The sequence below is a fragment of the Rhinopithecus roxellana genome, chromosome 6, assembly GCF_007565055.1.
Source record: "Rhinopithecus roxellana isolate Shanxi Qingling chromosome 6, ASM756505v1, whole genome shotgun sequence".
Taxonomy (NCBI): domain Eukaryota; kingdom Metazoa; phylum Chordata; class Mammalia; order Primates; family Cercopithecidae; genus Rhinopithecus; species Rhinopithecus roxellana.
In genome coordinates, this window is record NC_044554.1 from 131,077,795 (window position 1) to 131,093,680 (window position 15,886).

The 15,886-nt window shown below is 35.9% G+C and overlaps 1 non-coding gene across 1 annotated transcript; it reads left to right on the plus strand.

Moving 5' to 3' along the window:
• The first annotated feature begins 8,284 nt into the window (after nucleotides 1-8,284).
• On the plus strand, nucleotides 8,285-8,495 carry LOC115898532. The gene has a single exon (XR_004058246.1). It is a non-coding gene; the product is annotated as a small nucleolar RNA U3 (small nucleolar RNA).
• Nucleotides 8,496-15,886: the final 7,391 nt, after the last annotated feature.

Here is a 15,886-nt window from a genome sequence, read left to right on the forward strand (position 1 = left end):
CAGCTGGCCACATGGGGCCCTTGGCTACCGAGGCTGCCCTGGGGCCCAGGCCCAGGTGGCAGCTGCAGCCCATTCCCACCCCAGGTGGCAGCTGCAGCCCATTCCCACCCCAGGTGGCCAGCAGGATGGGGGTGGGGGACACCTCTAAGAACAGAAGGAAATCTCATTATTCTGAATTGCATGTTTGATGGCTGGGTCAACGGCTCATTCTACCTAGTAATATCTCTGCAGTTTGCAGCAACACCTTTAACGTTACAAAAGAAGATATAGGTGCCATGACAGTACTGAAAAAAAGAAGTAAAATGCCATAGAAAAGACTGGATTGGGATGACGCTGACATTCCCAACCCCAGAAGATGATGGGATTGGGTGTGTCATGGTCCTCTCCTGCATCCTGTCCTCTGTAGCTGTGCCATTCATTCCTAATTGGCTCACCAGAGGTTCAGTGCTGCATCTGCCTTCTGGAAAAGTCTGAGGACAAGAAGGCTCAGAAATGAAAGTGAAAGGCTGTAGGTCTGCATTTACTCACCCTCTAGGTATCTCAGACGAGCCCCCAAAATGATGCAGGATTTTTGTGCCTTAGCTCAGCTAAGTCCAGGTTCTTGTCTCATGACCAGGAAGAATAGGCACGTGGACATTGAAAAAATGAGTGGAGTAGAACTTATTAAGTGAAAAAGAAAGCTCTCAGCAAAAAGAGGGATCCTAAAAGCAGGTTGCTGGTTGACCCCTTCAGAGTTGAATACAAGGGACTTTATATACAAGCTGATGGAGCTGGGTTCCCTATTTACATAAGGCACGAATTTCTGGTGGCTCTACCCCATTACCCCAGTTGCATGTGGGCCCTTAGTCTGCATGTTTAGGCAAGCCACCTTTGCAAGTTCCTTTATCTGCACAAAACATCTGCTGCAAGCACCTGCAGGGCAGGTCAAAGGCCCTCCAGGACCCTTTCCTTACTGTCTGCCTAAAGCTAACTCCTTTCAATGGCATACCCCATATTAAGTAATGTAAATTCATATGAATATTCTGCTTAATTCTTTCTTGTGTAGAGAGGATCTTGCATCTACCTATCAATAAACTGCTGTTTAACATGAATTTAAGGTAGAAGGTTGTCTTTCCATGGTGAATTTTCTGTTTCCACTTTAAGAAAACATTTGCAAGCACAGGTCAGTGGTGCAATGAATAATGCATCTGACTATGGATCAGAAAAGTATTTGCCTTCCTTAAAGAAATGTGGTCTATATAGCTGGTTACAGATGCTTTTCTGAGCTCTTTTTAAAGAAACAGGACTCTATGGAGGAGAAAGCACTAGGCAAAGAGTCAAATAACTTTTATTTACCACAAGACGTGTAAGCTCCCTTAGCTTCAATTTCTTCATTAGTAAAATAAGTATTAAAATAATATCTTTCCTGCTTATTTATAGAATTGTTTTGAGAATCAAATGGGAGTAATAATTTAAAAGAACTATAAAATCTACAAAGTATTCTACTAGTGAAATATACTACCATTCCTTATAGGAAGGCCTTTTACTGTATAAACATTGAAGGCTTACTAGTTTTATCATTACATGATTAGCATATGCATTAATTTCCTATGCCTGCTATAACAAGCTACCAACATCTTCATGGCTTAGAACAACATAAATGTATTCTCTTTCAGTTCAGGAGGCTGAAATTATCTTCACTGAGCTAATGTGAAGGTGTCTGAGAGGTTAGCTCCTTCTGGAGGAACTAAGAGAAGATTTCTCCCCTTGCCTTTTTTAGCTTCTGGAGGCTACCTACATTCCACGGCCCATGACCCCTTTATTGCACCTGTGCAAACTTTTGCTTCTATCACCACATGGCTTAGACCAAAGTCATGTTCAGGACAATGAGCAGCTGTTAGGTCAGAGATGTGGGATTCATTTATAAAACATATACACAAGAGCAGAAAGGTAAAAAGGTGGATATTCTATACTACATTCAATTGTTTATTGATTATCGATCTATTAACCAGGCATAGTCTGAATGCATTTTTTTAAACATATATTGCAAAGGTTAGTTTTCTATTCCAAGAACTCTCAGTTCTTTTCTCTAATAATAACACATTTATGTAGCCAATACAGATTTTTTTAAATGACAATTATTCAAATTTTAACCTAGTCCGATTTTTCTAATTTATGTGTGAGGATTTTATGAAGCTCTGAGTTAAAATTTTCAAAAACTAAATTATTTATGTAAAAATTGAAAAACTGTCTAATGGTTATCATTTTACCTGTAACTCAATCAAAGTGTTGATCAAATTTGGACTGTGGTTAAGAATTGCCAGTGAACAGTGGGTGGGATGAGAAAGGTAGCTAATTTATTTTCAAACCACTTAGATTAAAATTACTATTGCTTTGCCAGCATAGACCTAAACATATGAGAATTCATTTAGGAATTCAGCAATTGCAAATAAGTATAATTTGCTCAACACCTCTATTTACCCCTGAATTCTAATAAGACCCATTATCATAACTGATCACTTAGGAAAGCATAGTGAAGTCAAAAAAAAAAAAAAAAAAAAAAAAAAACCCTTTCTGACTAGTCAGTGACTTTACAGAAAGAAGTGTTAGAATGATTATATGTGGAAGAAAATATCCTTGCATCAGTGTATGGTTCCCTTTAAGGGAGTAATCATTAATTATTTATATAAGACAAGAAGTTACTCACTCTAATAGCTTGTCAAAGTGTTGCTGGTCAGAATCATAGTGTCTTGAAATAGTAGTTTAAAAACAATTATTATTGTTGTTATTATTATTTTTACCTCTGGGAGCCTTTATTGAATCAAAGTGCATTTTGAAGTCCATTACCCAAAGCAGACAACATTCTTGCTGCTGTCAAGAGGGTTTGCGTGCTTTTAGCTTGGTTTCTTTGATGCTCCCACCCATATGTTCCTCCTCTCTTCTTTTAGGACTCAGCTACTTCTGGACTTTCTAACAGAACGGCCATTCTAATATGAAAACATTTCATTTTAGGAATACCCACATTGTAGGAGTGACACTGTTTTGTGTCCATTGATTGACAGACCAAGTATCAAGAGGTTTCAGGCTAGAAACCTCTTACTACTCTAGGGAAATGCCCTGCTGGTGAATGTTTTCATGAACAGTAACTGTTTGCATTCATCTGATTTCTTATCCATGAAGATACTTGGCTACACCCGATTATCTTGTAATAATTGCGGTAGACTGAATAATGTCCCCAAAGACATCTACAGGCATACCCCGTTTCATTGCACTTCACTGTTTTGTGCTTCTCGGGTACTGTGATTTTTACAAACTGAAGGTTTTTGGCAACTCTGCATTGTGCAAGTCTATTGATGCGCTTTTTCCAACAGCAAGTGCTCACTTTGTGTCTTTGTGTCACATGTTGGTAATTATTTCAGTATATCAACTTAGAAAATTATTATTATATTTGCTATGGTGATATGTGATCAGTGATTTTTGTTGTTACCACTGAAATCATTTTGGAGAACCACAAACAGTGCTGATATAAGACGGCGGACTCGATCAACAAATGGTGTGTGTGTTCTGACAGCTCCACTGACTGGTCATTTCTCCATCTCTCTCCCTCTGCTTGGGTCTCTGTTTGCTGAGGCACAACAATATTGAAACTAGGCCAACTTATAATACTACATGGCTTTTAAGTGTTTCAGTAAAAGAAAGGGTTTAATATCTCTCACTTTAAATCAAAAGCTAGAAATGATTAAGCTTAGTGAGGAAGGCATGTCAAAAGCTGAGGTAGGCTGAAATCTAAGCCTCTTGTGCCAGGTAGCCAAGATGTGAATGCAAAGGTAAGTCCTTGAAAAAAATGCAAAGTGCTACTCCAGTGGACACAGGAATGATAAGAAGGTAAAAGAGCCTTATTGGTGATATGGAGAAAGTTTCAGTGGTCTGGATAGAAGATTAAAGCAACTGCAACGTTGCCTTAAGCCAAAGCTTCATCCAGAGAATGGCCTTAATGCTCTTCTATTCTATGAAGAGAGGGAAGGAAGCTGCAGAGAAAAGTTTAGAGCAAAAAGGGGTTGGATCATGAGGTTTAGGGAAAAAAGTCTTTTTTATAAAGTCTTTTTTCACTTTGCCCATAAAATTGCAAGGTGAAGCACCAAGTGCTGATGTAGATGCTGCAGCAAGATCTAGCTAAGATCATTGATAAATGTGGCTACACTCAATAACAGATTTTCAATGTAAATTAAACAGCCTTCCACTGTGTTGAAAGAAAATACCATCTAGAACTTTCATAGCTAAAGAGGAGACACCAATTCCTGGTTTCAGAGCTTAAAATATAGGTTGCTTCTCTTGCGAGGGGCTAATACAGTTGGTGACTTTAAGTTGAAACCAATGCTCATTTACCATTCTAAAAATATTAAGATGTTTAAGGTTTATCTTAAATCTGCTCTGCCTGTGCTATATAAATGAAACAACAAAGCCTGATGACAGCACATCTGTTTACAGCATGGTTTACTGAATATTTTAAGTCCCTGTGGAGATCTACTGCTCAGAAAAGAGGTTTCTTTCAAAATATACCACTCATTGACAATGCACATAGTCACCCAAGAGCTTTGATGGAGATGTGGAAGATTACTCTTGTTATCATGCCTGCTGACACAACGTATATTCTGCAGTCCATGGATCAAAGAGTCATTCTGACTTTCAAGTCTTATTATTTAAAAAATACATTTTGTAAGGCTATAGCTGCCATAGATAGTTATTTCTCTGGTGGATCTGGCAAAGTAAATGGAGGAAAGAACTTGCTATTCTAGATGCCATTAAGAACACTCATAATTCATGAAAGGAGATCAAAATATTAACATTAACAGGAGTTTGGAAGAAATTGATTCTAACCCTCATGGATGACTTTGAGTAGTTCAAGACTTCTGCACAAGTAACTGCTAATAAACATTAGCAGAATGGAAACAGCAAGAGAACTAGAATCAGAAGCAGAGCCTGAAGATGTGATTGAATTGCTACAATTACATGAGAAAAAATTAATATAAAAGGAGTTGCTTTCCATGAATGAGAGTAAAAAAAAGTGTTTTTTTGAGATGGACTCTACTCCTGGTGAAGATAATTTAAGCATTGTTGAAATGACAAAAAAATTATAATATTACATAAACTTAGTTGATAAAGTAGTGGTGGGGTTTAAGAGAATTGACTCTAATTTTGAAAGAAGTTCCACTGTGGGTAAAATTCTATCAAACAGCATGGTATGCTACAGAGAAATATTTTGCGAAAGGAAGAGTCAATTGATGTAGCAATCTCCGTTGAAGTCTTATTTTAAGAAATTGCCACAGCCACTTTAGCCTTCATCAGCCACCACCCTGATCAGCCAGCAGCCATCAACATCTGAGGCAGGACTCTCCATCAGCAAAAATGCTGCAACCTGCTGAAGACTCAGATGATTTTTAGCATTTTTTTGCAATAAAGTATTTTTAATTAAGATATGTACATTGTTCTTTCAGACATAATGCTATTGCACACTTAATAGACTATAATATATTGTATATATAAGTTTAAAGTTACTGGGAAACAAAAATGCATGTGATTTTCTTTGTTGTGACATTATTGTTATGGTCTGGAACCTAACCCAAAGTATCTTTGGGGTATGCCTGTACAATCCTATTCTCTGGAGCCTGTAAATGTTGTCTTACATGACAAAAGGGATTTTTTTCAGTCGTGATTAAGTTAAAGATCTTGGGATAAAGAGATTATTCTGGATAATCAGGGAAGGACCTAAGTTTAATGACTGTCTTCTATGAAAAGGGAGAGAGTAAAACATACGATTGGAGAGAGGAGAGAGAATCGCTCCGGGTTCAAGCGATTCTTCTGCCTCAGCCTCCTGAGTAGCTGGGATTACAGGCATGTGCCACCACGCCCAGCTAATTTTGTGTTTTTAGTAGAGATGGGGTACCTCCATTTTGGCCAGGATGGATCCACCCGCCTCAGCTTCCCAAAGTGCTAGTATTACAGGCATGAGCCACTGCGCCTAGCCATTGCTTCATTTTCATTACATCTTTATTACTAAAAGTAACTCAAATGTAGCCAAAGGATTTAGGTATACACTTGTTTTCATTCCATTCCTCTGTCATCATTTGATAAAATTAAATCTACTTTATATGTTTAAATTTTTTGATATCACTAAAATCTGTAAGTTAAACAAATCTATAAAATGTATTTTACTACTAGAAACATGTAGCAAAATTGTATAATTTCAAGAAAGTATTTAAATATTAGAGTGGGGGCTATCTAGTTTTTTTTTTTTTTTTCAAAATTTCAGAATCATCAATAAAAGATTACCAATGTCAGAACACTGAAGCCTACCTAGGGAGTGAGTTTTAAGTTATAATATGCATTGACTGTATAGACTATAGCCTTTAATATTTCAAATATTCCTCCAATAAATTTCTAAAAAAAAAACTAGTTGACTTTTTCCTGGGCACACCTTATACAAACATAAGCGCTGCAGTTATGAAATGAACATTTTATCTCTTCTATACCAATGACCTATTATTGAAGTCAGTAGGATCGAAATTGTTTTGAAGAATGCAAGTAGTTACACTTGGAATTTACAAAATTGCTTTGAAACTGCACTCCTCCTTCTTTCTACAAATTAACTCCTCTGATGGATTTTTTTTTTTCCGGTAAACTTTTCCTGCTCCCTCAAGCTATAATTAGTCATTGAAAATTGTCTCAGTGCATGGCTGGAAGACACTATAAACTCTGGACATAGTTCTTTCTCCTTGTTAAGAAAAGGTGCTCACTGAGTGATATAATCTCAGTAATCTAATGACCAGAAAGTGATTTTAGAACATCATGACCACTATTCCTCTTTAGCAGGCTTTAATAGCAGCACAGGTACAAAATTATTAGTATTCTGTCTTTTTAAAGACACTAGTAAAGCAGAAGCACAACTGGTACACCCAGAACAGAATTCACCTAATTGTTCACGTTTTGGTTAACAGAAAAAAATAATCCTTATTCTGATAAGTATTCTGTGTCTTCATGTCGTTATAAAACTAATAAACTATGAAGGTAGATAAAATCAAAACCAGTCACTCAAAATGTGTTTACAGTTGCATTGCAGCTCACTTCTAGTCTCAGGCTAAAGCAGCATTTAAATGCTAGATATTTGATATCTGCAATTTTGAGAGAAAATGCTGAATCAATTTAAAATAGCTTCAAACATGTAGATATTTATGTGGGAACTAATTGGCATAAACAAGAGGGAAAATTGCTGAAATGATTTACTTGAGCCTGTTTATAAAGCCTGCTGGATTTTACGTACGCATTATTCAATGTTTTGTTGTAACTTTGTGTATCTTATTCATCAATCACAACTAAACCACTGGGGTTCTGACAATAACAAACACAGAATGTATCCCATTTTCTCTCTATCATTGTTATGAGGAAAGCAATATAAAAGAAAACAAGTTAAGCCAGTAAGTCACAAAATAAAGTGAGCAAATCAGTGTGACCAGAAGTGGGACAAATCTCTTCAGCAGTCCAAACTCTTAAAATCAGATTTTTCTGTGTCCTAATTTGGCAATTCAGCTTTACTAAAGCTAAATGCTTAAGTCGTTGCCCTCAAACACAACACCTTTTAATTTGTTATTGCTGAACATTCTGCAATTGTTATTTCTCATTGAGACTCATCCTGCGCTGACCAAACATAGTGGGAACTGATTTCCATGTAATGTATGATGTACATCCTCTAGTAGAAGCCAAACTTTTTATTTGCTATTGTAGTGTCACCCTGGCATGTAGCGAAGTGCTTTGTAAAAAATTATTACTAAATTTCAAAAAAGTAATAATAAACAAAAATTCTAGATTGCCAAAATGATCTTCCTAAAATTGTCAAACTGATCTTAATCTTTTTCTTTTAAATAAATCAGTGTGTAATGCATAATATTTTATGTTTTAAAGAAAATTAACGAAATAAAATTACCAGGATATGTGCTCCCATAGATGCACAGCTAATGAAATAATATGAAGAAACTTTTAATAAAACTGTCATAGAATATGTAGGAGATAAACTACACACACATACACAGCAACGAGGTAGACTCAAGCAGATAAATAAACCAAACAAATTATACATTATGAATTTAAATTATATAAGAATAAAAAAGGTAATTAGAGCTTTAGAAGATGAAATATAATCTAGGTATTATAATATAAAGTAAAAAATAAAGTAAGTTTTAAGTTATGAGAAATGAAAGAGAATTTGGGAATAGAACAATGAGACAAAATATCTGATTAAAGAAGTCTCAGAAAGATTATACTTTCAGGGATCTTTTTTAGTTTGTTACTAGAAAAGTGTCTCTGAACCTGGAGAACACCAGAAACCATGAGGAGGAGGTATAGCACTCTCTCCTGAGCTTAACGTTGGCTCTTGGTTTTGCTTTGCTACTGCTTTTTGCCATTGATAATCATTCTTCTCTTCCTCCTGGGGAATAAGAGGGAGAAGATGCAGTCCAAATGGCTCCTGTTTACATTTTTTTTTTTTTTAAATAGAAGTCTGAGAAAGAAAAAAAATTTATGGAAAATAAACAAGAATTGAAGAAATAATAAATCAAAAAACATACTTTACTTTGGAGGGAGACTAAAACTGCCAGACAGGCTTCATTCCTTCAGTTCTTCAGACTTTCAACAGATGTTTATTCAGCAAATATTGTATGCCAGATGCTGTTGTAAGTGCTAGGGATATGGCAGGAAGTACATGTTGTTAGTAGGGAAAGACAGGCAAGAAACAATAAGTACTAGATTATGGAAAGACACTGTTTTAGTCTATTCTCACAGCTATAACAGACTACCATGGACTGGTAAATTATACAGAACAGAAATTTCTTTCTTTTTCTTTTTTTTTTTTTTCTGGAGACAAGGTCTTACTCCCTCGCCCAGGCTGGAGTGCAGTGGTGCAATCTCAGCTCACTGCAACCTCCATCTTCTGGGTTCAAGCAATTCTCCTGCCTCAGCCTCCTGAGTAGCTAGGATTACAGGTGTGCACCACCACACCTGGCTAATTTTTTTTGTATTTGGTAGAGATGGGGTTTCGCCATGTTGGCCAGGCTGATCTCAAACTCCTGACCTCATGATCTGCCCACCTCGGCCTCCCAAACTGCTGGGATTACAGGCGTGAGCCACCACACTGGGCCAGAAATTTATTTCTAACAGTTCTGGAGCTGGGAAGTCTAAGATCAAAGTACCAGCAGATTTTGGTGTCTGGTGAGGGCCTGGTCTCCACTTCCAAGGTGGTGTCTTGAACCCTGAATTCTCTGGAAGGGAGGAACTTTGTGTCCTCACATGGCAGAAGAGCAAGCCAGAGCGAATCTACTCCAGCAAGCCCTTTTTATAGGGGCATAAATTCATCTATAAGATCAGAGACCTAGTGACCTAAACACCCCCGATGAGGTTCCACCTCCCAACACTGTTGCATTGGGGAAAACATTCAAACCATAGCAGACAGTGCATTGTAAGCATTTAGAGAACACTGAAAAGGTGATTTTTTTTTTTCCCTATGACTTTATTTTTTTTTTCTCTTGATGTGACTTGTACATAGAGCAATGAATGAAACTCTTCTTTAACCCAAACAAAGAAAATATACAAAAATAACAGAGAACTTTAATTTCTATATTGAAAGGTCCTACCATGTATCTAAAAAAGTTGACTTTCAGTGATTATTGCACTCCCTTGCATTTCTTTGTCTCTGTCTGTGTCTTATTTATCCTCTGTAGTTTTCACTTTGTAGAAGTGGATGTTTTGCTACTTGGCATAGATCGATGATAGATGATAGATAGATAGATAGATAGATAGATAGATAGATAGATAGATAGATTATAAATGGAAATAAAGAGACAAATAACTGTTGTGTATACAAATTATTAAATCTTTATGTCTTTATTGTAAATTCTGACTTTTAGTGTTTAAACATGGCCTAAATTTTAGGTTTCATAATTTTTGAATTGAATTTTACTTGGCTGATATGAAGATTGCAATCTGTGATTTTATGTTCTTCTATTTCCTTGATATACTTCTGTATTTTTCTTTAGTGTAACCCAGAGCTCACATACAAGTTCTCTTATATAGCATCCAGCCTTAATGGCTTCTCTCAATCTCTCTCACTGACTCTTACCCCCAATTCATCAACTTCCAATTTTATGCAGAGTAATTTACTTCACTTTAACCTCTGATCCCAAAATTTCATATTCAAATCTTCAAAGAGGTCACATTAAACAAACCCTCAAGTTGTTAAGACACATCCTCCTTAAAAGTATGACAGTACACACGCACACACACACACACACACAAGGAGGGTTTGGCAGCCTGAAAACTCATAGGTGTGAGCCTATAAAACTGAAGCAATAGTGTTACACCAAGAGAAATGTACAGGTCATACAGAATAGTCTCTTATAGGGAGGTAATGACATGTATATTCATACTTAATCACACTGTTTCAGATCCCAGGGAGGACTGCTATCTAAAATATGAAGTTTTAAAAGGAATAAGAGAATTAGAAATGCTTGGCAAAAGTTTGGAAATCTTAATATGTCAATTTTATACCTACAAAAAAAGTTGAACTATAAAGTCTGTATGATTTTGGGAGAAATTTCAGTAGGAATTAATTATGAAGAGTTTGAGTTTCTTTAATGAAAGACAAACTAGTATTGACTTTATGCTTATAATCCAGAAATTATTTCTTTTTTTATCATCACTTTCACTTCCATATCATCAAGTCTCATGTGAACTAACTCTATGTGGAATTGAAAGTAATGTTCCAAAGTATGTAAACTTTAGAGTCTGAGTCATCTTCTATTGTGTTGATTTCCAGCTAGTCATTTTTATATTGTTGCTAAGTGCTTTTCCATCTAATTGCATAGGGACTGATTTGTTTAGCAACCTCTGTTTAGAGTCAGGCTTTGTTCTCTTCACTGTGGACACCATTCTGGCATTGTTTTCCTGTTTCCATTGTTTCACAGAGCATATTTTATCACAAGCATTTTGTGATTCAATTATCCTCCCCTCACCCCTCCCATATGTAAGCGATAGTACCCTTTGGCTCTAAATATATGGTTGTAACAGCTGCTTTGCAATGTTCATTGCAAAAGAGAGAAACAGAGCCCAAACAGCTATGTTACTAAACCTTACACATAAAATAGTCATACTGAATTAAAGACAACAGTAATCAAAATAGAAATAAGGAACATATGCAATTCAGAAGCATTAGGGTGTCTGTAATTCCCATAACATTTTATAAATCTGAATTAATGGTGATTAATTCAGAATATCATGAAAAAATGCATACCTCCTTTGACAATTCACATAATACTTTATAGCTATATGCATTTAGGCTGTGGATTATCTCATTCTAAGAAATGTAAAGCACAAGGTCTAAGTAGAGTGACCAGTATGTTATATTGGGAATGATACATGGTGTAAAACAAAAGGAAAACCTTTTAATCATATTTCCAAAAGGTTTTAATTCCTTTTAGAGACCTTTATGCACTAAGGCTCTCTAAGCATGAAACTAGAAAAGATAAAGAAAATCTACTACAAAAGTTAAAGAAAATAAGTGATAGAGCCAATCTATAGCCTAAATGTATTTGTTCATGGATAAGATAAATTAATGAGTAAAAAGAAAATAAAATCATTAGTCCACTTTTAACGTTACCTTACATAAACTCCATTTGATAGTCTTATCTTGAAAAAAATTATTATTTTTGTCTAAACAAATTGTGGAAGAGGGTACAGCTGTGAAATAGGGAAAAAATGTCTAATAAGTAAAACAATAAAAACATAGTGCATAGATATCAAAAAGACAGTCTCTGGAATTGATGACTATCTGATTAGGCTAAGAAAACAATTATCGGCACACATGGCAATCAATTCAGTAAGAGTTTGAGGGATCAAGATCTCCAAAGTAAAAGGGAACTTGAGAGAAATGGGCATAACATTCTGTGGAAAATTTCCCCTTGAGGCACTAGCTGAATGCTAAAATTTGCATTTGAAGAACACATTTCTGAGAATCCAAGCAGAAATCAGCTGCTGAGACACTAAAAGTTTAGGCAAATGTTTTGCCTCAAAATATTGCCTAAAAGTGTTTTGGTGCTGGGAAGATGAAAATTAGAATGTAGGATCATTACAAAACAAGGGACTTAGGGTGCAGTGGCTCACGCCTGTGATCCCAGCACTTTGGGAGGCCAAAGCAGGAGGATCGCTTGAGCCCAGGAGTTCAAAACCAGCCTGGGCAACATAGTGAAATCCGATTTCTACCAAAAAAAAAAAAAAAAAAAAGGAAAAAAAATGGACTTACAAAAATCTCAGGCCTTTAGTTGAGACCCCTGAGAAGGCAACAACTATAGAGTGAGAAGCAAGCTAGAAACAGAATATCGTCTGCTGAAACAAGGTAATCTGCATGTATTTTAGTAGCCCTCAAGAAGAAAGATATCACTGAAAATGCCAGCAATTTTTCGTATATAACTGGGATTCAGTCAAAATTTATCAGACATGCCAGGGAACAGAACCAAATGACTGAGAAATGTAAGAGAAAAAAGTAAAAGTAGAGCAACAGAAAATCAAAATATCTGAGGTATCAGGAATAAACTTAATATGTTCCAAAAATAAATACAAAGATGGAATATTTTCATCAGATAATTGAAATTTAATTTAAGAATCAAATAGAAATCAGGGATCTTACAAAATACTGAAATTAAGATATAGATGAATTTAATAGTAGATTATTGATTAACCACAGTAGAAGAAATAAAGTATTTGCCAAAGGATTCAAATACTTACACACATACAAAATATGTAGTTTGTAGCAAGCAAGTAAATTAAATGAAAAATAAAATAAGAGCTATGTGGAACATAACTGAAAAAAAGGTCCATGTATTTGTAACTGGATTTCGAAAAGGAGAAATGATGGAGGGAAAAAATAGAAGTATGAGAAGAAATATTGGCTAAGAATTTCCCAAAACTAATGAAAAGCATCAAGTCTTTGGGGCCATTCAAGAAGCTCTATGAATCACAGCCCAGCTAAAAACAAAATAATAACACTTATTACATAAAACTGCTAAAAACTAAAGCCAAACGATAATCTTAAAACCATGCAAATAAAAGACACATTAGTTTCAAATGAGTAATAATATGATTAAGAGCTGACTTTTGAAACAAAACAATTGGAGACAGAGAACACTTACAGCGCTGAAAGAAAATGACTGAATCTATATTTAGAAAATAATATCCTTCAAAAATGAATGCTAAATTAAGGCCTTTTTAGTCAAACAAGAAGTTCAGAGAAGCTGAGGTCATAAACACTTTTTCTAAATAAAATGCCAAAGATAATTATCTAGGCAGAAAGAAAATAATCCCTGAACAAAGCATAATAATAAAGGAAGAATACATAGCACTAGGAAGGAGAAATATCAGAGCATATCAAAACCAGGTATTAAATGTTAGAACATAATAATAACAACAATAATAATACATGTGGTTCAGATTATATGTAAAATTAAAATCCATATTATTGATAGTGCAAGAAATCACAGTGGAACTTTTCAGCACTTTCACTGATCAGGAAGTGTGAAAGTAATAAAGGTATATTCTAATCAATGAAGGATGCATATTATTATATATATGGTAAACATTAAAAGCAATAAAAGAGTAAAAGGCCAGGCAGAGCGGCTCACACCTGTAATCTCAACACTTTGACAGGTGGAGAATTGTTCAATTCCAGTTCAAGACCATACTGGGCAACATAGTGGGACCCCATTGCTACAAAAGAATTAAAAAATTAGCTGAGTGTGGTGAAACACTTCTGTAGTTTCAGTTACTCAGGAGGCTGAAGCAGGAGGATTGCTTGAGCCCATGAGGTTGAGGCTGCAGTGAGCAGTGATCACACCACTGAACTCCAGTTTGAGTGACAGAGTGAGAACCTGTCTAAAAAATAATAATAATAATTTTATTTAAAATAAATAATGTAATAAGGAGCAAAGAACAGATGAAACAGAAAATAAATGGCAAGATTACATAAATCCCAAAATATAAGTAATTGCTATATATATTTAAATACTTTAGTTGTCAGAAAAAGATTGTTGGGCTACATACAGAAACTCATTTTTACTTAAAGGAAACATGTTTTAAATATAAAAATAGATAGTGGAAGTTTACACATCAAAATAAGGTTAAAAGATACTCTGGTACAGCTATGGTGAGGACACATTGAAAGAAAAAATATACTTCAAACGATAAAAAGGGTAATTTCATAATAATGAAATAATATTAATAGTATCAATCTTAAGAGGAAACAAAAATAACAGCACATTAAGCCCTAAAAATATAGAAGGTATAAAATAGTGAAATAGAAAGAAGAAATACAAAGGAGAAAAGCCTGAAAACCCCAAACTGATACTATTGATAAACCTCTTGCAAGAGAGAGAGCGACAAAGAGAGAGCAGAGAAAGAAGGAAAAGGAGGAAGAGAGAAAGAAGGGAGAGGATAGGGAGGAGGCACAAAAACCAATAACATAAATTTTAAAAAGGGTCATTCTTACTGACATTTAAAAGTTAAGAGGAAATTAAACAATGCCTATTGATACAGATAGACTGTGTCCTCACCCAAATCTCATCTTGAATTATAACTCCCACAATTCCCATGTGTCATGGGAGGGACCTAGTGGGAGGTAATTGAATCATGGGATGGGCCTTTCTCATGATAGTGAATAAGTCTCAGGAGATCTGATGGTTTTAAAAAGAGAAATTTCTCTACACGAGTTCTCTCTCTGTCTGCTGCCATCCATATAAGATGTGACCTGCTCCTCCTTGCCTTCCACCATGATTGTGAGGCTTCCATGGCCATATGGAACTGTATGTCCATTAAACCTCTATTTCTTCACAGTCTCAGGTATGTCTTTATCAGCAGCATGAAAACCCACTAATACATCAATCAAGTTACCCATCAAATACCAATGTATTTGTGCAAATCAATCAAAAATTTCAGATGAAATGTATGCATTTCAAGAAAAAAACAGATTTGTAAAATGGACACAAAAAGGAAATATGAATCATCCTAAATCTATTAAAGAAATTAAATTTATCATTCAAAATACCCAACAATTAAACCTATACTACTTCACCAAATACATAGGGAATAAAACCAAACTTACATTAAAATATTGAAACAACACATGATGCTTGGAAAAATGATGTCAATAGTCCTTTTATCACATTTTGATAATTTTTGCAATATTTAAAAATTGTTATTACTATTTTATCTGTTATAGTGATCTGTGATCAATGTGATTTTTAATGTTACTGTTGTAATTGTTTTGGTGGACCACAAACTCTGCCCACTTAATTAATAAATGTGTGTGTTAAAAAAAAAAAACAAGGGGGGGCGGAGCAACATGGCCGAATAGGAACAGCTCCAGTCTCCAACTCCCAGCGCAAGCGACACAGAAGACCGGTGATTTCTGCATTTTCAACTGAGGTACTGGGGTCATCTCACTAGGGAGTGCCAGACAATCGGTGCTGGTCAGCTGCTGCAGCCTGACCAGCGAGAGCTGAAGCAGGGCGAGGCATCGCCACACCTGGGAAGTGCAAGGGGGAATGGAATCCCTTTTCCTAGCCAGGGGAACTGAGACACACAACACCTGGAAAATCGGGTAACTCCCACCCCAATACCGTGCTTTAAGCAAACGGGCACACCAGAAGAATATATCCCTCACCTGGCCGGGAGGGTCCCACACCCACGGAGCCTCCCTCATTGTTAACACAGCAGTCTGCGGCGATCTAACCGCAAGGCAGCAGTGAGGCTGGGGGAGGGGCGCCCGCCATTGCTGAGGCTTAAGTAGGTAAACAAAGCTGCTGGGAAGCTCGAA